At 49.0% G+C, this 27,819-nt stretch overlaps 1 protein-coding gene and 1 pseudogene across 6 annotated transcripts in view; one reads left to right on the top strand and one right to left on the bottom strand.

The window, feature by feature from the left end:
* Positions 1–27,819, top strand: part of LOC141157322 (microtubule-associated serine/threonine-protein kinase 3-like) — a 490,040-nt gene that overhangs the window by 251,820 nt on the left and 210,401 nt on the right. The window lies entirely within an intron of this gene.
* LOC141157747 (eukaryotic translation initiation factor 3 subunit L-like) lies at positions 612–27,645 on the bottom strand (annotated as a pseudogene).

Below are 27,819 nucleotides of genomic sequence, written 5' to 3'. Positions count from 1 at the left end.
ACATTCACAGCTCACAGTGAGCTTGGTGCCTGTAGGCGGGTGTATACTGCGGAGGAGGAGCCATTTTCATTTTTTTGCATAGTGTCAACCTCCTAGCGACAGCAGCATACACCCATGGTCCTGTGTCCCCCAATGAAGCGATAGAGAAATATGAGCCATGCGACATTCACAGCACTTACGGATATAAATTATTTCTCACAACCATCTAATATATGGGGAGTTTAATGTAATTAATCCATTTTTTTTCTTTTATGGATATGTATTTTCCTTTTATTTTATTTTTATACTGTTCATTTTGTACATTTTGTAAGCCCAGAGGTTGGGGCACAGTTTTGGGCATATGTTGGCCCTATAGATTGTATGTTCTGATTTTTGTGCAAAATTCAATAAACACATTGTTTAAAAAAAAAAAAGGATTAGATTACCTAAGATTAGCATGCCTACACAAACTACGTGGTGCAGAAAACATGGCTAAAGGCAGAAAAACATTTACTCTGTAAACTGGTTTTGAAAGTTTTTAGATTTTTTATTAAAACATTTAAGTCCACTTGATAGCGCCAGCAATGTGTGGGGAGATGTAGGTTGACCTTCAGTCCTTATAAATATCTTGTCTACTTGAACTGCTTTCAAGGTTTCTGGCTCATCTTCTGCAAAGTTTTGTCTAGCTGTAAAACAGAAATCTAAGTTTCAGTCACATAATACAGACGTACTGAAGAGGCTTTAGAGGCCTCACCTGCACTCTTTAACGTGCATTAAACTAGTCCAATATGGCATTCTTGTCTAAGTTTTTGGATCTGTGCATATCTCTAGTAACAAATCCTTAATGAACCTTGGCAGTAAATGAAAAAGTACAATGATATAATTTCCAATTATTAGACTCCAATAATATACTATACACATGTGCACCTGAAACCAGAAGAGCTTAAATCTCCGAATACAGCTACATAACAATTAACCTATTAATCATAAGATTAAAGGGAACCTGTCAGGTCAGATAACGCTATTAACCTGCAATAGCTTTATGAGGGTGCCCGGCAGCAGTACTGAAAATGCAGCACCCAGGAGAAAATTAACTTTATTTCTCCCGGGAGCAGCCGGCTTTCAGTCATACCAGCTTGCTAGCATGGCTTCAGTTACCTCTCACAGCACTGTGAACCTGTCACCACGACGCAGCATTTTGACTGACAGCTGTCACTGATGAATCGCAGAGCCTGCTGTCAGTCAGTGCCGGTCCATGCTTACAGCTGCTGCTCTCAGTGCTGTGAGCAGGGACTGTAATTGCTCCAGGCTTGACGGAAAGCCAGCAGCTCCATGGAGAAATAAAGTTCATTTTCTCCCGAGTGCAGCACTTTCAGTACAACGGCTGGGCACCTTCATAACGCTATTAACCTGCAGATTAAACCTATATCTGCAGGTTAATAGAAGTATCATACTTGACAGGTTACCTTTAAAAAGAACGCTAAATCTAAAGAAAGCATGGTCACAAGAGTCAAATTTAGAGCTTTTTTTTTCTTTGATTTAAAGGGGTAATCTTGTTCGGCTCACTTCCGTATCGGTAGGTGAGCAGATATCTGACTGGCGTGCCTGAGCGGCAGGTATTGGGCACCTGTCCCATTCTAACTAATAACCTTATGTGGACTACCTGTATGTCCATTCTAGTGAAATAATTCCAGTTGGCATCAGAGATGAATTTCAGCTTGTGCAGGCAAGTGAGGAGAGGAGAACGATATCAGCCACAGATGCCCACAAGCTGTAAGATATCTGAAGGTGTGACATCAACGGCCCCACTCGCCTCCAGATACAGCAGTGAGCGGAACCGCCTTACTGCTTTACAGCGCTAGAACATGAGCCCTTATAATTATAGCAAACCCTCACCTCTTCAAACTTGTGTATCTGTCGTATAAAGAAGTCTCAGTAGCGTCAGGCGACTTTGGTATCTGCAATGTGAATCATGTCCTAAAGGAGAATGGAATCAAAATAAATTGAAGAAGGTCAGTTACACATAATATAGGAACGACAACAACTATGCGGATAAGACAAAAACCAGAATGCCATCCAATGTATTATTAAATGTGTAAAACTTGGATAATCACACAGCTGAATACTGTACCTTATCTATGTAGAAGTCCACTTCTGATGCGGACTGAAATTCTCCCTCCAGTGCAGAAATGCCGCTAGTCCACACGAGGTTCTTCATCTTATGCTTGAAAACGAGAAGCTGAATGCGAAATTCCTGTTCTGGTAAATCCAAGAATCCTGCCAGCTTGGCCACGGGCATAGTGGTATATAACTTCAGGAAACTGGGAGGGAAAAAAAAAAGCAAACATGGTGAAAACTCAATTATGTGAGGTCTCTGGACATCTTTCTACCCCAACATTCTCCGCTCGAAGGAATGTCCCCAGGACGACATATGATCAAGCACTTTGCCGTTTAGGTCTTGCTGACTCTTGCTTTGTAAAAAATAAACAATATATATTATTGTGCCTGCGTATGATCCTGCATTGGTACAACATGGGCTCATTGGATACTATAAGCAGGACATTCAGGATAATTCAGCATACTGCTGCGTGCAGAGGCGCGATGTGGCATCTTACACCAGTTCCAGAATGGAGACGCACCTGCGGATGGTGGACAGCTGTGCCTGCTGCTGGACTTCATCCAGAAAGACTTTAAGTTGCTGAAGATAAGGTTCTTTGTGAGAGTTGGGGTGAACATTATCATAGTTAGGGACCACTGGTGACAGGAACTTGGGGCAGGCGTAATTAAAGAGCTCTTCATAAATCTGTGCATCGCTGATGAGTAGAAGAAAATTTACACGTGGTCAGAAATTACAAAAACGCAGAATATTTACTTGTATTACATACCCAAATGTTGTAGATCATCCAAACCCTCGGACACATTTCTATCTGAAATGTGTACTGAGCCATCTACTCTAATCACAAGTTTAATGGCGTTTTTCACTTATAGGAAATTCCAAGGGGGAACTGGAAAAGGTTTCCCCAGAAGAAAGCTGTAATTTTTATTTTAAAATTTTATAAATGAAAACCAAACTGTATGGACAAAAGTATGAAATACAGGTTTATCATTTAGCCTTTACTAACATGTCTTGGAGAAAACTTGGCGCTCAGGTAATTGATGACAGAAGATAATTTTATTGTGTGCAGGCAATCCAAAATAAAGAAGGTCATTGCATGGCCTAGACGTCATCAGTTAGATTGCTGTGTGTATAACGACACAGGTCACAGCAAACGCTCTGGTTGAGCAGAGAACGCTGCGGTGGTGAGTGGCCAGGAAAACGTTACCTGACTGACTACACTGATTCAGCTGTAACATTGGTAAAAGAGGGATAACGTTATAAAGTTGTTTTTCAGGGGTCAGCCTTGGGCCCTTCATTCCAGTGAAGAGAAATAATAATACTTCAGCATACCACAGCATTTTGTATGATTGTAGCTCCTTGTGTTAACAGTTTGGGGGGGTTGGCCCTTTTCTGTTCCTAATGACTGTGCCCAGTGCAGAAAGCAATGTCCATAAAAGCATGGTTGGGAGAGTTTGGTGTGAAATAAATTAACTGGACTGCACAGAGCCCCGACCTCAAATACATAGAACACCTCTGGGATGATGTAGAAAGGAGATTGAGATTCAGGCCCTCTCGCCAGCATAAGTATCTGATCTTACAAATGCTTTTCTGGATGAATGAGCAAAAATTCACACAGAAATACCGGCTAAATATTGCAGTAAGCCTTCCCAGAAGAGTGGAGCCGTTATAGCTGCAAAGTAGAAACAAATCCATATTTGTTAAGACTAATTATTTCACATGTAAGTGCCGGGATCCTACTTGGTTTGATATGCATTTCCTTGACCAGAGGAAGAACCATATGGAGTGCCGACCAGCCTGCCTTTTCCTTGTAACTCCACATTAATACTGCAAGGTGGCTAACGGACACATAGTACTAAGAGGCTTGTTGGGTGCATCTGGGGCAGGTTTTACGGGCAGCCTGAGAGACGGGTGGGTCTGGCTGCCCACATACCCCACCTCTGGGTGTGCTTCACATAATAAAATAGAGTCTGTTTGACAAGTGGTCTGTGTCTGGAACTGAGAAGACCTCCTGTGTGATGTCTCCAGTCTGAGCCGGTATACTGGATGCTATCCAGCCTGTGTGTCCCGGACTGTCTCTAAAGTGACTGTGTTGGAACAGTTTACTTTGTTTTGCCTGCACTGAAAGGCCGTTTATTTTCCTTTGCTTGTGGCATGGGTTATGAAGCACCAATAATCCAGCCTGGACATTTAAATGGAAAATGTTCCCATTTATACATGTCAAGCGCTTATCCCAGTACCACGTCACTAGGGGGGTGGCGGAATAAACCTACCTTCATTTACACTAATGCAAAACCTAGGTCAAGCCCAGCAACCACCATGTATTTTTTCTCTGCCCTATTCCATGCTTATCTAGGAGCTATAAGAGAGAAAATGCCAAATTGCCCATGACCTTTTTATTCTAGCTTTAGATGGGAGCCCTAGTGATATGCCATATTTATGGTTAGAAAACGGAGGCCCTGCTGTACCTGTCCATATAGAGGGCTTTTTATAGATGCGTAATATTCTGCAACCCCAAAAAATAATTGAGCAAATATTTCCAAATTGCAATGCAAAAGAGAGGAAAATATATATATATTTTTTTTAGCTATTTGGAATCAGAATCAATAATACAGAGACTCCAATAGATTTAAGGAGAACAGACGCCCACCATATAAAACACGGTCATGCAGCTTAAGACTTCCTTACCCTTTCTGCATACGTAACATTTTGTCCCCATATTTCTCTCTCAGCTGAGTGTGAATACTCTCATCAATGCGCATGGGGTACATGGTGAGGGCGATGGCCAGCAGTGCATGCATCTGCTCATTCTGCTTGTTAATCTGTGCAGAAGGAATACAAGGTTTGTAAATCCAGCGATCATTTATAATGTGATAATAAAAATATAAGAGATGACAGAACACACAAGGGGCTTACCATTTCATACTTGTATGTGGTTCTCTGGAACATACTCTTGGTTCTCTGGATATATAGCAAGATGTTAGCGAACACACGAATGGCATCCTGATATCTTCGCATCATAAGGTAGGCAAAGCCAACATAATAGTACGTGGTCACCTGACACTCCGGCACTCGGGAGGACATACTCTGCAAGCAGAAGATCAGACATACACTATATTTCCAGAACAACTGAACAGTAGTAAGAAATTATTACATGGTTGAGAGTACAGATAACAGAAATCTAAGTTCGAGCAAGACCTGCAGTAGTTCTCTGATCCAGATGCCCCAAAAGTTCTTGGCAGCCATTAGAAGGGTTATCCATCCATTCTCCCATTGATGCGGTGAAGTAATCCTGTGCCCTTAGCAGAGAAACACCCCCAAAACATAATGTTTCCACCTCCATGATTGACAGTGGGGACGGTGTTCTTTGGGTCATAGGCAGCATTTCTCTTCCTCCAAACACGGCGAGTTGAGTTAATGCCAAAGAGTTAAATTTTGGTCTCATCTGACCACAGCACCTTCTCCCAATAACTCACAGAATCATCCAGGTGTTCACTGGCAAACTTCAGACGGGCCTGCACATGTGCCTTCTTGAGCAGGGGGGACCTTGTGGGCACTGCAGGATTTTAAACCTTTAAGGCGTAATGTGTTACCATGGGTTTCTTGGTGACTGTGGTCCCAGCTGCCTTGAGATCATTAACAACTTCCCCCCCGTGTAGTTTTAGACTGATCTCTCATCTTCCTCATGATCAAGGATACCCCACGAGGTGAGATTTTGCATGGTGCCCCAGATCAATGTCGATTGACAGTCATTTTGTATTTCTTCCATTTTCTTACTATTGCACCAACAGTTGTCTCCTTCTCACCCAGCATCTTACTTATGGTTTTGTAGCCCATTCCAGCTTTGTGCAGGTCTATGATCTCGTCTATGATCGAAGATACTTCCACATTCATAGGTAACAACTGGTTTGGTGCCAAACCAGACTTCTGCTTTACCATCGCAGCAACCAATAGTTGTAAGTGCTTATTAATAGTAATGGTAGATGATACCTTCTTATTGAGCTCAATGTTTTCCAACACTTTAATAGCCTGATAATAATCTCCAAGAAGCGAATGCAGACGAAGCAGTCCAACCAAGCTGAAGTATCCAAGCATCTTGTATAGGGAATGTCTGTCGTATTCTCCAGCTACACTTTCAGGGTCACCTGGGGAAGAGAGAAAGAGGATTTATAAAAAGAAACTAAAACTATGCTATGTATTGCATAAGTAACTATGTACTACAGCAGACCATCAAATACTGCTAGTTAGTGGGGCTTAAAAGTGAGTTAACAATGGGACATTCATTACACTGATATTTCTCCTCTATGGAAGAACGTCAACCGAGTGCAGAGAGCCATCTGACATATTTAGATCCACTGAAGAGCAATTAAGCAAAAGTAAATGAGTACTTCTAATCAGGGCTGTGCAGTCGGAGTCATGGAGTCGGTGTTCATTTTGGTGGAGTCGGAAAAAAATGGACCGACTCAGACTCCTAAACTATATAATAAATTGGGTACAGTAGTTCAATGCGGTTTGTGGGGAATATTTTTTCATAAGGATTTGGGAAAGTTATGAAATGTCCTATAAATGTCTGACCTATTCCTGATCTAAGGGTCTAGACTTTTAGCTGAGATGAATGTGACTCGCCCTCTGGGCCGTGGGGCACTCGGATCCGGGCAATAGGGGAACGATGGCAGTAGTAGTGGCAACCCGGTTCCGTGGCTCAGGGTGGTCAGGCCAGTGGTAGTCCGTTATGTACTGATGATTATGTCCGACTACGCCACCCGTGGATTTGCGGTCATTAGGAACCGCCGCTGCAAGGCAGACCGCTGGGGCTGATGATGTACGCAGCTGGGATGGTGTGACTCCCCACGGGAAGAGTGCGGCCCCAGGGCAGTGTAGTGGATGTTGGGAGTGATGGTAGTGAGAGTCCCAGTGCTGATAGTGCTGGAGGAGCAAGGAGCACGCAGACAACAGGTTGCAGTCCAGGGTATTTACTAGAACAGGTAAATTGACCCACAAACAGTCCCAGCTAGGAGGGGACCTGGATGTCTGAGAGCAACGGGGAAATTGGCCCTGGTCAGGGTGAGGGTGTAGGCCTACCGTGCTTTCTGTGCTCCTTCTGGCTATCTCCTCGTTATAGGGTAACAGCCCACGTTTCCGAGCTTTCCGTGTATTCTCGCCTGTATGGCCTGCGACGTGGGTTCCTTTCTGCTCCCAGCCTTGTACGGCTTTGCTGGTCCCTTCTGTTGTGGCAGGGCCTCCAGGCTTCTTAGGCCAAGGAATTTACAGTCCCCTGCAAACTGGTTATCTGCTGGGGGATGTGGAATCTTCCCAGCCTCAGACACCAAAGTCTGGTAAATTAAGTCCGTTATCTGCCAAGACAGGCTCTCTTCGCCTCTTGTCTCTGGCTTGTGGCTCTCCTCCTGCCACACTTCCTCTTAGGTGCAATACAACTTTCTGTCCCTGCTCTGCTCCGGGACACGTCTCAGTGCTGAGACAGGCCATCCAGTTCTCTCTAACCCTGCCCCCAGCACCAGCTTTTATAGGGGCAGCCTGCTCCCCCTACTGGCCTGAGACAGTAGGTACTGCATGCTAATGTTCCCCTGACTAGAGAACCTCCCCCTTGCTCTCAGACACAGCTTTATTATATTTTGTGGCATCCAGGCCAGGGTGACACATTCCCCCCTAGTGAAATTTAGTACTCCGGGACTAAACAGTAAACAAAGACAATATTCATGACCATAAAACATTAACAGACAGACGACGCACAGCTTGAGTTCTTAAGGTCACAGTGTGGTCTGTGACCGGGTGTCCATATCACCAATACAACGGGGAGCCTTAACCAGGTGGGGATCTGTCCTACCCCAAGTCCTTCACAGTCTTAGTTCATTCCTTGGTCAGGCTCCGAACGCAGTCCATACAAGGTCCCGGTTATAAAAAGTCCATAACCTTTGAGTCCTTACGGTAGCTGCAAGAAACTGAAACATAGAATTACCAAACATGCATGTAACTTTGCAAACAATTCAACATTTGGCAACAGGGTTATTTACAATCTTAGCGCGCTCTATATTTTCCAGCGAGTGGGTATCTGCCCTTTTGTGTTCCTGGTTGACCTACGTAGCCCACTGTCTGGTGGTGGACCAACCTGGCTTTCCCCACTAGCGTTAGGGGTACAGCTACCAGCTGGGTGTACAGGTAGGGCAGGCAGCTGTCTGCGGGTCCTTTGGCTTACCGCAGGCATGGCAGGCTCACTGTCAGCAGAGGGTTGACTCTCCTGGGCTGCTGGTACAGGCTCTTCTGCCTCTGGAACTGCTTGCTCCTCTTCACCTTCCGGCTCTGGTGTTGGTTGTTGCTGTGCCGGTTGCAGGAAATGCAGGACAGGTACCACTATGGCATCATTTATGCGAGTCCAGGACTGAGGGAACTCTCCGAGAACGGTGCTGATCATTTCTTCCTTGTCCTCTGCGGGATTAAGGTCACTCTGATCCTCTTCTGCACTACGGAGTTGCTCGGGGCATCTTTTGAGGTGGTCTCTGGAGACGGTGCTAGTGGTTTCTCCTCCGTCCTTGGTGATCACGCACACCTTCGGGTTGTCGTGATCAGACTGCAGTACGGTGTAGGGTTCCCTTTCCCACTGGTCGTCCAACTTATGTAGCCTTCTTTTTCGCTTTAGGACTTGCTCACCAGGTTCTAGGGGACCAGCAGGGGCGTGTTGATTGAAGAGTTTTTCTTGCCTCTCTCTCACCTGTGCCAGGCTCTTCTCCACACTCTCCTGTACCTTCTTGTACTGCAGTTGCCTTTCCGTATCCCAGTCCGCATCCGGGGAGGTGTCCTCAGGTATTAGGACTCCCATCTCCAGGTCTACGGGCAGCTTACCTGGTCTGGCTCGCATCAGGTAAGCCGGGGTGCCGTTTGTAGCATTCACCGGGATATTGTTGTATAGGTCTATCAGGTCCGGCAGTTTTTCTGGCCACAGGCTGCGTTCCTCCAGGGGCAACGTCTTCAGGAGATCAATGACTATATTGTTCATCTTCTCACACATCCCGTTGGTTTGGGGGTGGTAAGGCGTTGTACGAATCTTCTTACAGCCATAGAGGTTGCAGAACTCCTGGAAGATTTCAGCCTCGAACGCTGGACCCTGGTCTGTCAGGACCTGTTCCGGATACCCGTGTGGACAGCAGAAATATTGCTGGAAGGCTCTGGCCGCTGTTTGGGCTGTCAAGTCCTTTACCGGGACCACCACTAGAAAACGGGAATAGTGGTCCACGATTGTCAGGGCGTAGATGTACCCTGACCGGCTTGGAGCCAACTTGACGTGGTCTAGAGCTACCAGCTCAAGAGGCTGCGTGGTGACGATGGGCCTCAAGGGTGTCTTCTGGCTGGTGCGGTCCTTCCTCCTCAGGTGACAAGGGCCACAGTCTCTGCACCACTTTTCTACAGCTCCTCTCATGCCGACCCAAAAGAACCTTCCTCTTAGCAGGAACTCCAGTTTCTTCCAACCGAAGTGTCCCGCTCTGTCATGGTAAGCCCCCAGGACCATAGCTGCATCCCGCCTTGGGACCACGACTTGCCAGGTCAGCTCGTGCGTCCGGTGGTTGACAATCCTTCTGCACAACTTGCCTTCGTAGAGGAACAGCTTGCTCTTCTCCTTCCATAGCTGCTTGGCTTCCTCTGGGGCATCCGGATCTAAGCGGGCGTCTTCCCGGGTCAGCAGATCTTTCACCAGGCGGACTGTAGGGTCACTATCTTGGGTCTCGGCCCAGCTGTGGTGAGGTAGCGGATTGATCATCACGGTTGTTAGATCCTCCTCCTTCACGCGGTGGGAGTATTGAGCGGCTCCATACCGGTGAAACGCGGGGAGTTCTACCTCCTCCAGCTCTTCTGGGTTTTCGTCACGTTCAGGTAAGTGAGGCATCCTCGATAGGACGTCCGCATTCGCATTGGTTTTGCCTGCCCGGTACTTGATCACGAAGTCATAGTTGAAGAGACGGGCCATCCACCGCTGTTCCAGGGCACCCAGTCTTGCATTGTCCAGGTGTGTCAACAGGTTGTTGTCCGTGTACACGGTGAACTTTGCGGAGGCCAGGTAATGCTTGAAGCGTTCTGTCACGGCCCACACCACCGCCAAGAATTCTAGCTTGAAGGAGCTGTAATTCTCCGGGTTCCGCTCGGTGGGTCTCAGCTTCCGGCTGGCGTACGCGATCACCCTTTCTCTGCCCTGTTGGTTTTGGGACAGTACGGCTCCCAGTCCCACATTACTGGCGTCCGTGTGGAGAATAAAAGGCTGACCATAATCAGGGTAGGCCAGGATCTCATCCCCCGTGAGGGCCATCTTCAACTGGCGGACGGACTCCTCTTCCGGTTTATCCCACTTGAAGGGTGGCTTTTGACCTCTGGACTTAGACTGTCCAATCAGGAGGTCCTGCATAGGAGCTGCCATCTTAGTGAACCTGGGGATGAACCTTCGGTAGTAGCCTACCAACCCGAGGAACTGTCTCACCTCTTTGATGTTCGAGGGGCTTGGCCAGCTCTTGATTGCCGTGACCTTGTCAGGGTCGGGGGCTACTCCTTCCGCACTTACCACGTGCCCTAGGTACTGGACCCTTGGTTTCAGCAGGTGACACTTCGATGGTTTCACCTTCAGGCCGTAGCCTGCCAGGGCTTCGAACACCTCGGCCAGGTGCTTTAGATGGTCCTCTTAGGTCTTCGAATAGACGATCACGTCGTCCAGGTAAAGGAGGACCGTCTCGAAGTTTCGGTGCCCTAGACAGCATTCCATCAGCCTCTGGAAGGTCCCTGGTGCGTTGCAGAGCCCGAAAGGCATACAGTTGAACTCGCTCAGTCCCATCGGGGTGGTGAAGGCGGTCTTCTCCTTGTCAGCCTCTGCCACAGGAACCTGCCAGTACCCGCTAGTAAGGTCCAAAGTAGAAAAGAAGTTGGCTGATTTTAGTGCGGCTAAAGACTCCTCTATTCTAGGCAGCGGATATGCGTCTTTGTGGGTGATACGGTTGATTTGTCTATAGTCCACGCACATTCTCATGGTGCCGTCTTTCTTTTTTACCAGAACCAAGGGGGCTGCCCAGGGGCTACAACTATCTCAAATGACCCCAGCTTCTTTCATTTCCCTCAGCATGCCCTTTGCGTTCTGGTAATGTGCAGGGGGTACAGGTCTGTGTCTTTCTTTTATCGGTGGGTGGCTCCCTGTGGGGATGTGGTGTTCTATCCCTTTTACTCTGCCGAAATCTAGCGGGTGCTTACTAAAGACTCTCTCGTACTCCTGTACCACCCGGTAGACTCCTTGTTTTTGGTGCAGGGGAGTGGAGTCAGCACCCACATGGAGTTTCTGGCACCAGTCCTCCTTTTGTTTCTGGGAGCCATTACCCTCCGCCTGTGGAGATGGAGGCAAGGGTTCCACAGCCCTGAAAGCTTTGTGTTCGACAACAAACAGTTTGGCGAGTGTAGCGTACCTGGGTAAGTGTACTTCCCTCTCCCCAATGTTGAGGATGCGGACGGGCACCCTCCCATGACGGACATCAACCACCCCCCGGGCTGTCAAAATGGTGGGCCTGCTGTCTGAGTACACGGGTTCTACCATGGCTTGGTAGTCTCTACCTCTCAACCCGATTGCAGTCCGACACCAGATCATCATTTCACTTTTGGGAGGCATGGAAATGGGGAATGGGTCACTCAGTCTTACGCTACCGATCTCACCACCAGACAGTTCTACCTGCTGCCGTCTCTTCAGGGCTTTTATCTGCTTGTTGAGGACTCTCTGTTGGCTGGAACTAGCATTCACCGCCACCTGTTATAGAATTACAATTACTTCTGAAAGACAATTTTCGATCACGTTAGTACCCACAGTTATTTTAGGGTGATTTTCACGATGGTCAATGTCCACATTAATCACTCCCTGTGCCGGTAGTTCAACTTTACCAATTTTAATGGTCATCTCCTTGAACCCCATCTGCGGCACGGGTAAGCCATTACTGGCGATGATGCTCAAGTTACTGTCTGGATACCGTGTGATATCAGCATCAGTCCAATACTGCTTAAAAAGTACATAAGGGATAGTGGTTACTTGCGACCCAGTATCCAGCAAGGCGCTCAATGGGGATACCGTCCAGCACCACGGGTAAAACCGGGCGCCCCCCAACGTACTTATCACGCCAATTATAAGGGCCTGGTGATCTTGTGCCTGGGGGTTGGCCCTCTGCCCCAGGTTGGACCCGTTTAAATTACAGTACCTGGAAATGTGTCCGGGCTGGTTGCATCGACGGCAAATGGGCTGTCCATCCTCTGCGTAGCGGTCTGTGGGCCTCCCTCGGAACGACGGGATCCTCCTCTGTCGACGCCACGGGACATCCTCCGGACTTGAAGCCAGCTCGATGGGTCTTGACGGGTCCACTTGCAACGCCTGGACGGTCCTGGTCAACGCCGCGACGCTCCTGGTCAGCTCCTGGACTTGGTGGTGCAGGTCTTTCGATGGGGCTTGGTTCAGGGCCTGTGCATCAGCCCCCACGGGGTCCATAGAGGAGGGCGCCGCCTCCTGGTGGTAGGGGAGAGCAGGGCGCCGGGGGTTTATAGCGCCACTGGTTGCAGGTTCACGGAGCACCCTTATGGCCCTGTCCTTAAATTGGGCAAAGGTCAGATCAGGGTTCTGAAAGAACATGAGGCGCAGTTGGGCCCTGTGGGCGTTAGACAGCAGACCTTCTATGAATTGTTCCGTTAGCAGCTTATCCGTTTCCTGCACGCTGCCAGGGTCAGTTTGTTGGATGGCCCTCAGGGCTTCCTGCAAATTTAGGGCATAGTCTCTGATGCTGTCCTGTGCCCGCTGCTTACATCCATAGAACCTCATTTTAATTTCAGCGGAGGTACGTGTGTCAAAGGTACACCGCAGGCGGGCCAGAATACCCTTCACGGTTCTTTTCTCCTCAGTGGGCCATGATTTTACCTCCCTCTGGGCTGCGCCAGTTAACTGCCCTGTTAATATGCTGACCTTCTGTTCCTCTGTCAGGGGGTAGACTTGGAACAAACTGTACAGTCTTTCCTTAAAGTCAGTTAGGACATGGGGCTCCCCTGAGTACTTGGGCAGCCAGGCCGCTCCAGGGATGTAGGGCAGGGAAAAGGGCATCACCGCTGCTGCAGCTGCGTTGGTGGTAGTGGGCGCCTCTGTATCCGACATCTTCCTCCCCCCTAGTTAAGCGTGGCCTACCAAAGTCTGGTAAATTAAGTCCGTTATCTGCCAAGACAGGCTCTCTTCGCCTCTTGTCTCTGGCTTGTGGCTCTCCTCCTGCCACACTTCCTCTTAGGTGCAATACAACTTTCTTTCCCTGCTCTGCTCCGGGACACGTCTCAGTGCTGAGACAGGCCATCCAGTTCTCTCTAACCCTGCCCCCAGCACAAGCTTTTATAGGGGCAGCCTGCTCCCCCTACTGGCCTGAGACAGGAGGTACTGCATGCTAATGTTCCCCTGACTAGAGAACCTCCCCCTTGCTCTCAGACACAGCTTTATTACATTTTGTGGCATCCAGGCCAGGGTGACACAAATGTGTGCTGCTGTAAATTTATCACTTAAACATGAGCCATGTATGAGGGAGTCGGAATCGTGGAGTCGGTGTCATGGAAATTCAGGAGTCGGAGCTTTGGCTTACCAACTCCACAGCCCTGCTTCTAATTACTAAATATTTGTAGAGATCTAGCAGACACTGCACAGAAAGAATTAAAGGTTTCCTAGAATAAATAGGCAGGTACCTCACTTAAATTATCAAGACTTGGAGTGCAACTGTGCAGTCACTACGTGACTGCAGATTTGTGAATCTGCAGAGTGCGCGCTGGATTCTGGTGCACGAAGCGTGCGGGCTTGTGAATGCAATTTGCATAATATGGTCACGTACCGACTAGATGTGTGTGGCCTGGCTTAATTCAAGTCAATTAAGGGAGGCCGGACATGTCTAGTTGGAATGTGGCTGGAAATATGCAAATTGCATACTTGCATTCACAAGCCTGCTGTAGATCCTGACAGTGGGCACTGAGAGGATTCACAAGTCTGCAGTCACATAGAATGGCTGCAAAATTGAGCACCGAGCCTGGACATCACCATTGATAAAAATAAACAACTGTCAGTGGCATAAAAACCCAGACAGATTCTGTGTCGAGAACACGACAGGAACATGAGCCAAAGACACCAAGCATCAAGTACAGCTCTATCCCTCACCTCCACTGGTGTAAATCTCCAGCTGCCGGTTAATGTTGGATTTATCCACTAGAGAATGTAACACATTAAGGACGCTGTGAACGTTTCAGATCTTGGGGATGGAACGCAGGAATTCAATTTCTTCCTCTGATTTCTTTGCGGTCTTACACCGATACTGGCTGAATGACTGAAACTGCATAGTGCAGAAATAGACAGATTTAACCAAGAGTGAAAATATTAGGTCTGCATGTTCAAAGAGAGACGCGTGAGAGAGCGCAGCGGGAGAAAGTCTACAGGAAAATATCTGTACCTGGTAAATGAATTAATCAATAATATCCCACAGCCACTGGTTAGGCAGCTCCAAGGGCGCAGGACCATCAGCATCTACAAGGAATTCATCAGTGTCAATGCAAATAATATCGCACCAGCAACACAACACAAGCCACAGACAAAACTGTCATGTCATTCTTAGAGGGGTTATCGCACAAACAATGATCATATAGTCACAGGATTCACATGCATGTCCATTACTGCCATATGTGATCATGCATGTGCACTACTGATCTATCCACACTCAGCACACAGGATTAGCTTTGTGTCTTCAGTGGGTGGGAGGGGGTTTGCAGTGGTTATACCCCCCCCACTGATCTCACCTGTTGATACATCAATGTTTGGGTGAAAACACCTTTAAAAGAGGTAGTCCGAAGGCCAAAGAAATTTTCATCTAACTCCCTATCTAGTGCTGTAATTTAAACCCATTTCAATTAGGCTTACATTAAAAATTCCCTACCGTCCCCTAACTACACTAACTGCTATTACATCTTTTTTCCCTATTTCCCATGCGCTGACGCTTCGTGTGAGAATCCCAGTGCATGATGAGATACTCAAACAAAGAGTCATAAGAGGGTAGAGGCTGCGGTTACTGCTGCAGTCGCAGCCCCCCTCCCTGCAGCCAAGAGTCAAAAGTGCTGTCCATTTCAGGGCATGGGCTAGTCCGTGCACGCTGTTGTGGCACCCCAGGGGTCTGGTTGCCACAGTAATAGAAATATTATGTCTGAGAGCAAGTGGGAGGTTTCTCTGGTCAGGAGCCCTAAGCATGCAACACGGCCCACCCAGACCTGGGAGGGGAGGAATCTGCCCTTATAAACTGGGTCTGGGGCGGGATTAGTGAGTGAAGCCCCAGACAGAGACGCAGTCTGGTCTGGAGGAGAGCAGACACAGGGAAAGTGAGAACAGGAGCTCTGTAGGAGCAGAAGCAGAAGACCAGGGGCTGTGAGCAGAGCTATAGCTCGCCCTGGCTGAGGACACTAAAACCGGACACAGGAGTCCGAGGCTGTGGGGACTGATATATACCCAGCAGCAAAAACCAGCCGGCAGGGGATTCCAGGTCCTCTGGCCATAGAAGCCCGGAAGCTCAGTCACAAAGAAGGGACCAGCACCGCCATCCAGGAGCGGAGGCTAACAGAAGGCCCCAAGTCACCAGCCATACGGGTGAGCACCACACGGTATACTCAGGGACGTGGGCTACTTGTAACCACTGACAGCAAGGTAGCCAGGAAGAGTGCAGACAGACGGGGAGGCCTACAACTCCACCTGGCCAGGGGAGATCCTGCTTGCTCACAGACTGACCACGCCCCTTATACTAGCCAGTACTCCCCGGAGGATCTGCCTTATAACATCAGTAAAGACCCTGAACTGCAACCACACGTCTCTGTGTTTCATCGCCGCACCAGCACCATTAGTATTGGGACGCCCACACCATCACTACCATCATTCACTCTAGCTGCCCTGAGGCAATACTTCTCCTGTGGGGAGTCATCCCATTCTTGGCTGCGCATATAACATCAGCCTCAGCGGTCTGCAGCGCAGCGGCGGTCCCCACTGACCGTAATCCACGGGTGGCGTAGTCAGACAATTGCAATACAAATAGACTGCCACTGGTTTGACCACCCTGAGCCACGGACCGGGTCACCGCCACGCGGAGACTACAACCCCCCAGCATCCTACCACAGGCCCGGTTCCGGGTTCCCAGCACAGGCCCAGGGGGTGAGTCAACTTTGGCGTAGTCGGCAGGATTTCGTGCCCGCAACCACCGGGTACTGCGTGCCTGAAAAAGACTTTTGTAACTTACCTGTGGCGAAGTTTGCCGCCGTCCGGAGTCGTTTCCCGCCATCAGGAGCCGATTCCCGCCATCAGACGCCATCTTGGACCGTTTCCCGCCATTAGACGCCATCTTGAACCGTTTCCCGCCGTCTTCTGCCGTCTTCCCGCCATCCGCAGCTGCTTCCCGCCATCGGACGCCATCTTCAGGACGCCGAGCAGGAAGAAGAGGGGCGTGGACGCCGAAAGCGCGCGACACCCGAAGCTCTGCCCCACGCACCGACGCTGCGCAAGGTCCTGGAAGGGAGGAAGAGCGACGCTGACGTCATCGGAGCGCGACGCCAGGTCCTCGACCCCGACGATCGACTGCGGAGCCGCGGCCTACGGAAGAAGAGCATCGCAAGGTAGGCCACGGTCCACTAGGCGGGAAGGAGGATGTCGGACACCGAGGGGAGCTCCACCGCCACACCGGCCGCCAGCGCAACCGCTGCTGCGGTCATGCCTTTCACCATGCCCTATATCCCGGGGGCAACCTGGCTACCCCAGTACTCAGGGGAGTCACATACCCTAAGTGACTTTAGGGAAAGACTGGATAGCCTCTTCCAGGTATACCCCCTCACGGAGGAGCAAAAAGTAAGCATCCTGGTGGCCCAGTTAATCGGGGCAGCCCAAAGGGAGGTAAAGTCCTGGCCACCTAGGAGGAAGAGGACTGTCAGAGAAATACTAGCCCGGCTGAAAGACACGTTTGATACCCGCACCTCAGCCGAAATAAAGCTCAGATTTTACAGGTGCAAACAGCGGGCACATGAGAGTATAAGAGACTATGCTCTAAACCTACAAGAGGCCCTGAGTGCCATTAAGCAGGCAGACCCTGACAGCGTGGGAAATGAAGACAAGCTGTTGACCGAACAATTTATTGAGGGTCTACTGTGCAATGCCCACCGAACCCAGTTGCGGGCAATGGCCTTACAGGACCCTGACCTGGACTTTGCACAGTTCAAGGACAGAGCCATCTGGGTGCTCCGAGAACTGGCACCAGGTGGCGCTGTGACCCACAGGCGCCCTGCTGTCACTTACCACCAGGAGACGGCGCCCTTGTCTGCAGGGCCTGTGGGAGCTGATGCGCAGGCTTTAAACAGTGACCCGGCTACAGACCTGCACCATCAGGTCCAAAAGCTGACTAAGAGCGTTGCCGCACTAACCAGAACTGTGCAGTCTTTACAGGTCTCTTCTCCAGGAAAGATCCAGCTGGCATCCGGACCGGAGGACGTCCCGTGGCACCGACTGAGGAGGACCCCACCGGCCAGAGGAAGACCCAGCGACAGATACAACGAGGACGGACGACCCATCTGCCGCCGCTGCAATCAACCCGGACATATGGCAAGGTACTGTCATTTAAACGGGCACAACCTGGGGTAGAGGGCCAACCCCCAGGCATAAGATCATCAGGCCCATCAAACTGGCATGATAAATACGTAGGGGGACGTCCAATCTTGCCTGTGGTACTGGATGGCATTCCTATGAGTGCCCTACTAGACACTGGGTCACAGGTGACCACCATCCCGTACGTGCTCTTTAAGCAGTACTGGAATGACTCGGACATAACCCGCTACCCAGATGACGACCTGAGTATCATCGCCAGCAATGGTCAGCCCGTGCCGCAGGTGGGATTCAAGGAGGTGACCATTAAGATCGGTAAAGTCGAACTGGCGGCACAAGGACTGATTATAGTGGACATAGACCGTCATGAGAGTCACCCTAGAATAACCTTGGGAACTAATGTGATTGAAAATTGTCTTGCAGAGGTGATTCTCATTTTACAGCAGGTTGCCAAGAACGCCAGTTCCAGCCAGCAGCGTGTGCTCCAAAAAGAGATCCGGGCACTGATGAAGCGGCAACAGGTGGAACTATCTGGTGGTGAGATAGGTAGCGTGAGAATGTGTGACCCGTTCCCTATTGCTATGCCCCCAAAAATTGAGATGATGATTTGGTGCCGGGCAGCTATTGGTCTAAGAGGTAGAGACTACCAAGCAATGGTAGAACCAGTCTACTCGGACAGTAGGCCCACCATTTTGACAGCACGGGGGGTGGTCGATGTACGCTATGGGAGGGTGCCCGTCCGCATCATAAATATCGGGGAGAGAGAAGTATACCTGCCCCGGTATGCCACGCTAGCCAAATTGTTCACCATCAACCAGAACTCTGTACAGGCCGTAGAACCCTTGCCTCCATCTCAACCAGAGGAAGGTAACGGCTCTAAGAAACCAATGGAGGACTGGCGTCAGCAACTGCATTTGGGTACTGACTCCACTCCCTCACACCAAAAACAGGGAGTCTATCGGGTGGTTCAAGAGTACGAGAGAGTGTTTAGTAAACACCCGCTAGACTTCGGGCGAGTAAAGGGGGTAGAACATCACATCCCCACGGGAGACCATCCTCCCATAAAGGAGAGATACCGACCCGTACCCCCTGCACACTACCAACATGCCAAGGGGATGCTAAGAGACATGAAGGAGACTGGGGTAATCAGGGACAGCTGTAGCCCCTGGGCAGCTCCACTAGTCTTAGTGAAAAAGAAAGACAATACCATGAGAATGTGTGTAGACTACAGGAAGGTTAACCGTATCACACACAAAGATGCGTACCCGTTACCAAGGATAGAAGAGTCCTTAGCTGCATTAAAATCTGCTAACTTCTTCTCTACTTTGGATCTCACTAGCTGGTACTGGCAGGTTCCTGTAGCAGAGGCAGACCGGGAGAAGACCGCATTCACCACCCCGATGGGTCTCAGCGAATTTAACTGTATGCCGTTCGGGCTCTGCAACTCACCAGTAACCTTCCAACGGTTGATGGAATGCTGTCTAGGACACCGGAACTTCGAGACGGTCCTGTTATACCTGGACGATGTCATCGTCTATTCCAAGACCTACGAGGACCACCTGAAACACCTGGCAGAAGTGTTTGAAGCTCTGGCAAACTATGGTCTAAAGGTGAAACCCTCCAAGTGTCACCTCCTGAAACCAAAGGTGCAGTACCTGGGACACGTGGTGAGTGCTGACGGAGTGGCTCCCGACCCTGATAAGATCACCGTGATTAAGGACTGGCCAAGACCCTCCAGCATAAAGGAAGTGCGGCAGTTCCTCGGGTTGGTAGGCTACTACCGAAGATTCATTCCCGGTTTCACCAAAATGGCAGCCCCTATGCAGGACCTCCTGATAGGTCAATCTCGGAAAGCCAAAAACCAGAAGCCGCCCTTCAGGTGGGAAAAGCTGGAAGAGGAGTCCTTCTGCCAGCTGAAGATGGCCCTCACGGGGGATGAAATCCTGGCATATCCAGACTACAGCCAGCCCTTTATCCTCCACACGGACGCAAGCAACATCGGGCTAGGAGCCGTACTGTCCCAGATCCAGCAGGGGAAAGAACGGGTAATCGCTTACGCCAGCCAAAAGCTACGGCCCACGGAGAGGAACCCTGAGAATTATAGCTCATTCAAGCTGGAGTTCCTGGCAGTAGTGTGGGCAGTGACCGAACGTTTCAAGCATTACCTTGCCTCTTCCAAATTCACCGTGTACACGGATAACAACCCATTGACACACCTGGACACTGCAAGGCTCGGTGCCCTGGAACAGAGATGGATGGCCCGCCTGTCCAACTTTGAATTCACCATCAAATACCCGGCGGGACACTCAAATGCCAACGCGGATGCCCTGTCTAGAATGCCGAACTTACCGGACGTAGGGGAAGATCCAGAAGATCTGGAAGAAGTCGAGCTCCCTGCGTTCCACCGTTATGGGATTACCCTGTATTCCCACCATGTGAAGTACAGGCACTCCGTGACGTTCAATCCCTTGCCCCACTACAACTGGGCGGAGACGCAAGACAATGATCCTGCAGTCCGTTTGGTGAAGGAAATGCTGACCCAGGCCGATGCCAGTCTTGACCCAGACGCTCCGGAGGAGACCAAGCATCTGTGGAAGGAGAAAAGTAAGCTGTTCCTCTACTGGGAGAAGCTGTGCCGGAGAATGGTTAACTCTCGAACACATGAGTTGACCTGGCAGGTAGTGGTCCCAAGACGAGACGCGGCTATGGTTCTGGAGGCATACCACAACGGAGCAGGACACTTCGGATGGAAGAAGCTGGAGTTCTTGTTGCGTGAACGGTTCTACTGTGTAGGCATGTGAGGAGCCATCGAGAGGTGGTGCAGAGACTGTGGCCCGTGCCACCTGAGAAGAAAAGACCGTGCCAGCCAGAAGACTCCCCTGCAGCCCATCATCACCAGACAGCCACTGGAACTGGTAGCCCTGGACCATGTGAAACTGGCTCCAAGCAGATCTGGGTATGTCTACGCCCTCACAATCGTAGATCATTACTCCCGGTTCCTGGTGGTGGTCCCGGTCAAGGACTTAACGGCTCAAACAGCAGCTAGAGCCTTCCAGCAGCACTTCTGCCGTCCACACGGGTACCCGGACCAAGTGTTGACAGACCAAGGACCAGCCTTCGAAGCGGAGGTCTTCCAGGAGTTCTGCAACCTGTATGGCTGCAAGAAGATAAGAACAACGCCCTATCACCCTCAAACCAATGGACTCTGCAAGAAGATGAACCAGGTGGTGATAGATCTGCTAAAATCATTGCCCCTGGAAGAACGCAGTCTGTGGCCTGAGAAACTGCCCGATCTGGTGGACCTGTATAACCACATCCCCGTAGGTTCCACCAACTGTACCCTGGCTTACCTAATGAGAGCAAGACCTGGTAAGCTGCCTATTGACCTGGATATGGGAGTCCTGACACCTGAGGACACCTCGCCAGAGGCAGACTGGGATACAGAACGGCAGCAGCAGTATCGGAAAGTACAGGAGAGCGTCGAGCGAAGTCTGTCTCAAGCTAGAGAAAGGCAAGAGAAGGCTTATAACCAGTATGCTCGCACTGTTCCCCTGGTACCTGGAGAGCAGGTCTTGAAGAGGAAGAGGCGGCTCCACAAGTTGGACGACCAGTGGGAGAAGGACCCGTACACCGTACTGCCATCAAGCCATGAGAACCCAAAAATCTGCGTAATCAGTAAGGATGGAGGAGAAACCACAGCCATTGTCTCCAGAGACCACCTGAACAAGTGTCCCGAGCAGCTGCAAAGCCCTGAAGAAGATCAAGAAAACCCTCAACCCGCAGAGGAAAGGGAAGAAATGATCAGTACCGTACTCGGAGACTTCCCCCGGTCTTGGACACAAGTAAACGGCGCTGTCGTGGTACCCGTCCTCACCTTTCTCCAGCCAGTCCCGCAAGTGCCTACAGAGGAACCGGTAGAGCTGGAAGAGCAGCCGGCCCAAGAGGCAGAAGAATCCACACCAGCAGTCCTGGAGGATCAACCCTCTGCTAGTAGTGAGCCTGCCGTGCCCCTAGTGAGCCAAAGAGTGCGCAGACAGCTGCCAAGCTTACCCATAACATCTCCTACACCCTGTAGTGCAGAACCAGTTAGTGAGCTCCGTAGGTCCACTAGGGTCACTAGAGGTCAGATGCCCGCTCGCTGGAGAATATAACTAATGCACTGTGAATTTATCTGTTAACTGTTTATGGTTTTTGTTGTTGCCTGTTACTAATTATGTTTCTCAGTTACCCTGCAGATTTATTTGGACTAACAGGTTATGGACGCTGGATAACCGGAACAGTTTTGTAGATAGTTGCACCTTGGTGCCTCTTGTGAAGACGGCCGTGGAAGAGAAAACCTGTCTGGCGTGGCCTCCTTGCGGCCCAAAGTAGCTAGCTCCAGCCTTGCAGCCACGCCCAAGGCCAACGCAAGGGGTTTGCTTTCGACAGGTCCCCTACTTCGCTTAAAGCTTCACCTTGGGTGACATGGACACCCTCCAGTTACACAAACTTCACCTTGGGTGATATGGACACCCGGTTACGGACACGCCGTGACCTTTACAGACTAAAGTTTCTTGTAAATATGTTGTCTTGTTATTGTTATACCTTGTATTTATGTTTCTTTAAAAATGTGTTTAGTCCCGGAGTACTAAAGTTTACTAGGGGGGAATGTGGCACCCCAGGGGTCTGGTTGCCACAGTAATAGAAATATTATGTCTGAGAGCAAGTGGGAGGTTTCTCTGGTCAGGAGCCCTAAGCATGCAACACGGCCCACCCAGACCTGGGAGGGGAGGAATCTGCCCTTATAAACTGGGTCTGGGGCGGGATTAGTGAGTGAAGCCCCAGACAGAGACACAGTCTGGTCTGGAGGAGAGCAAACACAGGGAAAGTGAGAACAGGAGCTCTGTAGGAGCAGAAGCAGAAGACCAGGGGCTGTGAGCAGAGATATAGCTCGCCCTGGCTGAGGACACTAAAACCGGACACAGGAGTCCGAGGCTGTGGGGACTGATATATACCCAGCAGCAGAAACCAGCCGGCATGGGATTCCAGGTCCTCTGGCCATAGAAGCCCGGAGGCTCAGTCACAAAGAAGGGACCAGCGCCGCCATCCAGGAGCGGAGGCTAACAGAAGGCCCCAAGTCACCAGCCATACGGGTGAGCACCACACGGTATACTCAGGGACGTGGGCTACTTGTAACCGCTGATAGCAAGGTAGCCAGGAAGAGTGCAGACAGACGGGGAGGCCTACAACTCCACCTGGCCAGGGGAGATCCTGCTTGCTCTCAGACTGACCAGGCCCCTTATACTAGCCAGTACTCCCGGGAGGGTCTGCCTTATAACATCAGTAAAGACCCTGAACTCATTCACTCTAGCTGCCCTGAGGCAATACTTCTCCCGTGGGGAGTCATCCCATTCTTGGCTGCGCATATAACATCAGCCTCAGCGGTCTGCAGCGCAGCGGCGGTCCCCACTGACCGCAATCCACGGGTGGCGTAGTCGGACAATTACAATACAAATAGACTGCCACTGGTTTGACCACCCTGAGCCACGGACCGGGTCACCGCCACGCGGAGACTACAACCCCCCAGCATCCTACTACAGGCCTGGTTCCGGGTTCCCAGCACAGGCCCAGGGGGTGAGTCACTGTCATTGTGCGATGTGCAGTCATAGCATGTGCTCTGTGTTGTCAGCTCAGATCAGTAATAATGAGCCAACACCACAGAGGAGAGTGCACTGTCAGAGCACGGCGTCAGAATACCCGGCGGCGTGCAGAGAACAGCACTGTCCCCACAAGTGACACAGCGATCAGGGACTAGCCCAGCCCCTGAAATAAGCGTCACTGATGAAGCTTCAGTTCAGGGAGGAAGCAGGGGCTGTGGCAGCCTCTCCCCCTAATGAAGCTTCATTTCAGTATCCCAGCATGCACATAGCATCATCAAAAACCAAGTAGGGAAAAAAAAAATACAATAGCAGTTAGATAGTGAAGTTAGGGGACGTTAAGGAATTTTTAGTGCAAGCATATTAGAAACTAGTTTGGATTACGGTACTAAATAGATTTATCATCCACTCCTGGTTTTGGCTTTCAGATACTGATATGATATACTGACCAAATACTCAACGTGTGAATGTGGCTTAACAGTCAAACTTACTCAAAATGTAGTTGAAGAGATTGCAGTAGTTGTAGTAAGATTCGAAACGCTGCTCCAATGTGGGTCCTCCCTAAACAAAGGACAAGAATCAGTGTTATTGCATCCCCCCAAATACAACTTATGCACCGGTGTCCAAATTAAAGCTGCAGAACGAATACTTACTCTAACTTTGGCGTAGATGTGTCTGTAATATAGCTCCTTATAGAGGATTAAGAACACCGCATCTGAAAGAGAAGGGAACTGGTTATAAACACCCACACATTAAGTTTAGATGGTTGTTTTAGATTTCTAACAAAGTCAGAAAAAAAGAGAAACAGTTATCAAAACCACAAGAACAAAAGTGGATAAAGTAGCATTAGCAAGTAAGAAGTGGTCAGCATTTATTTTTCTAAAATGGAAAACTGCTTCCTTTTCTATTGCACTAAATATAATTGACTCTTTTGACTGCAAAAGCATCTCAGCCTATAAAAAAGGGTGCAAATAATAACTCAAGAGGGTATGGGCACACAACGTCTTTCAGACAGATTCAGCCTAAAGAAGCACTATCAAAAAATGCGCAGCAATGTTAAAACTTCTGTTAATTCTTTTAACCACTGCAAGTTTGAAAACCGGGATGTGGACGCACGTTCAATATTTGGGGGGCTTCTGCTTGGAAGCTGCTAGCTATTAAAATGACAGAAAAAAAAAAAGCCGACAGTAAAACTGGTGCAAAAATGCCAATGAAGACGCTTTGGGAAAAACACCGCCGTAATTTTCCTGCACAGTCTTAGCCTTTGATAACTTAGCAGGTACACCGGCGAATAAGAGATGTCATGTGCACCTTCCCCAAGTCATACAGCCATCAGTAACGTAAATGCCCACACCTACCATTCCCAACTTGCGGAGCGATTGCTTCTGCTTCAGGCCATGGGGAATTCTTGAAGAAACGTTCAGTTAACTTTGTCCAGCTGCAATGAGAAGAAAGCAGTAAGTCAGTGAGAAATAACGATGGTCGAGTCAGTCATGAGAGTAGCAGCTGCAAAAAACTGATCACACTGTCATATGAACCTCCATGCTGCAGAACCTCTTTACCTGTTCTCATAGATACTGTATCTTGTATCTCGTACACCTTCTGGTCGATGACATCGCTGGACACTCGGCTGGCCTGCAGCTCGTACACCTTCTGATCTATCAGGTCAGACACTGTCTTGTGGAAGTACTGAATAAAGTTCTTTATCACTTCAGGGATGACCTGATAGGTTTGCTGCTCATACTGGCGTTCATATGCCAGGTCCTGCTTGGGGTCACCTGTGATAAAAAGTGAAAATGCTTATCAATACTAAATAATATAGAAACTCACACATACTAGTTCGACGTTTTGGTGGGATAAGTGAACGAGGCTCCAAGAAATATTGAGCGATTGGTGATGTAATATACACAATTTGCTGCTGATGTTTTTACAGGAGCATGGTTAGGCTCAAGGACATAATGGAAATCACCAATACAATTCTGCCTCATCTCATCGGCTGACGTGTAATATACAAGAGACATACGAAGCATGTTATGTTTCTAAAGGGAACCAGTCATGTCAGATATTTTTTTTTAAGTAAATTTATTGCTTTTTCATTTAGTTTTACAAATCAAAAAGAGAAATAATATAACATGTTACAAAAGACATCATGTTTACATTCATGAGCGCACTTCATATATCACACTTAAAAAATCCTATATAACTGTTAGACTTTTAAAGGGAATCGGTCATGTGAAAAATGCTATTAACCTGCAGATTAATAGCGTTCTGAACCTGCCTGGTACCAAGAGGAAAGGAACTTTATTTCTTCGGCAGCATTCGGGTTTCAGGCACGGGGGCAGCGCCGGTTCAGTCACCGCTCTGTGAATGTAGAGCGATGGCTCTAACTTTGCCCCCGGCCCTGACAGCTGGACCTAATGCTGAGCTGCTGTCAGTCAGTGTCGGGGTGCAGTTACAGCCGCTGATCTCTATACACAGAACGGTGACTGAACCCGTGCCGGCGCTGCCCCCGTGCCTGAAACCAGTACACTATTGGGAGGTATAATGTTAATTTCCTCCTGACAGCGTGGGTCTAGGTGCCAGCACCAGGCAGGTTCAGAACGCTATTAACCTGCAGATTAACCCCATATCTGCAGGTTAATAGCGTTTTTTTTCACGTGACAGGTTCCCTTTAAGTCCTCAAGACAGTAACAGCATTTGGAATCTTTGTGACACCTTCAGCCTTCCCAATGTACTGTCTAATTCTTCGATACCTTCCTTTCAGTGGGTATAAAAGCTTGTACTAAATGTTTTATCTCTACAGCACTATAATACGTTAAAACAAACTTTCTTCAATTGTCAAGGAAAAGCTTAGTTTTTCTTTTATCGCGTTCTGTTTCTATCCACTCTATGTTCAGCAAACGTCTTAGTTTGTCTCAAATCAAGTGTGATGAAGGTACTGATTGCGATAACCAATCTTTTAAAATGGCCTTTTCTAGAGATCAGAAAAATGGAGTGTATGAGAATAGGAAAGCGACCAGAGCTTGTGCTCCCATGCTCCTCCTTCTTTATGAAATATTGCTAACATAGGGCTTATCTACAATATTATATTCCAAATATGTTCTACACTTGATTGGATTATGCTCAAGAACGTTTGGACTATACTACACTGCCATAGTCTGTTTTGCAAGTCTTACATTTGGGCAATATGAGATTCTATCAGTCTGAAGTGTTCCTGATCACACTATTAACATGCAAATACAGGGATAATCTGCAGATTAATAATGTTATGAAGGTGCCCAGTCGTCGTACTGAAAATGCAACACCTGGGAGAAAGTGAACTTTACTTCTCCCTGTAGCCGCTGCTTTCAGTCATACCGGCGTCTCCGGAGAAATTAGTCACCGTTCACAGCACTGAGAGCAGCGGCTGTAAGCACGGACCGGCACTGACTGACTGTCGGCTCAGAAGTGCATCAGTGTAGAGCTGCCACTCTCTGCGCTGTGAGCAGTGACTGTAATTGCTCAGGACATGGTGCTATGACTGAAAGTGGCGGCTCCAGGGAGAAATAAAGTTAAAACCAATTGGGAGAAAATTAAGTACAACGTCCAGGCACTTTCATAATTATCCCTATATCTGCAGGTTAATAGTGTTATCTGACCTGATAGATTCCCTTTAATGAGGCTGGTGGAATATGTAATGCAAAATCAACAGGGTAAAATCACAGCTAGTGTGCTGGTTTGTTCATTGTATCAGAGGAGAAAGAGGTCAACTAAATAAGAGCACAAGGTGACGGTTACAGGACCACGTGGGCATGTTTGTGTGTGGTCAGAAGAAATAGCAAGAAGAATTTCCTCCCCTTCTTCCAAGAACCTTATCTTTCTCATTTTTCTGTTGGCATAGCAGTATGAGGGCTTGCTTTTTGTAGGGTGAAAATTCCAACAGGGGTAAAATGGTAAGAACAAAAAATGCAAATCCGCCATTGTATTCTGGGGCTTGTTTTTACAGCGTTCATTGTATGGTTAAAAAAAAAAATTGACCTAGCAATAGCAATAATCCTACCTGTGTGCGTGTCATAGTCCGCCTGGCAGCTGTAGGGATCATATGGGGTCTGCAGAAAAACAGATCAGAGGGAAATGAGCACAAGCAATAATAACCCATCCACACTGGGATAACGACAGCCGTAAAGAGAGCAATCACACGGGACTCGCCCCCACACCACTACTGTGATTGATTCATCATCTATTCCACAGCCACTCACATCGTAATCCTCGTACGACATGATGAAGTCTGCAGAGTGGCCACCGGCAGCTGCAGCGCGCACAGGGGGAAAGGAGAGACCAACTTCCGGCGACTTCCTATGACCGCACTGCCGGTGTCGCGGGCACCCAATCAGGGCCGCTTTTACATTTCTGCTTCAGCACGATTCTTTGCGACCTTGTGGCTGATTGGCTTT

Source organism: Phyllobates terribilis, unplaced genomic scaffold, assembly GCF_046119375.1.
Source record: "Phyllobates terribilis strain yellow unplaced genomic scaffold, ASM4611937v1 Scaffold_8__6_contigs__length_399053987, whole genome shotgun sequence".
NCBI classification, from domain to species: Eukaryota; Metazoa; Chordata; class Amphibia; order Anura; family Dendrobatidae; genus Phyllobates; species Phyllobates terribilis.
The sequence above is the reverse complement of the archived record's forward strand: the minus strand, read 5'-3'. Positions and strand labels throughout refer to the sequence as shown.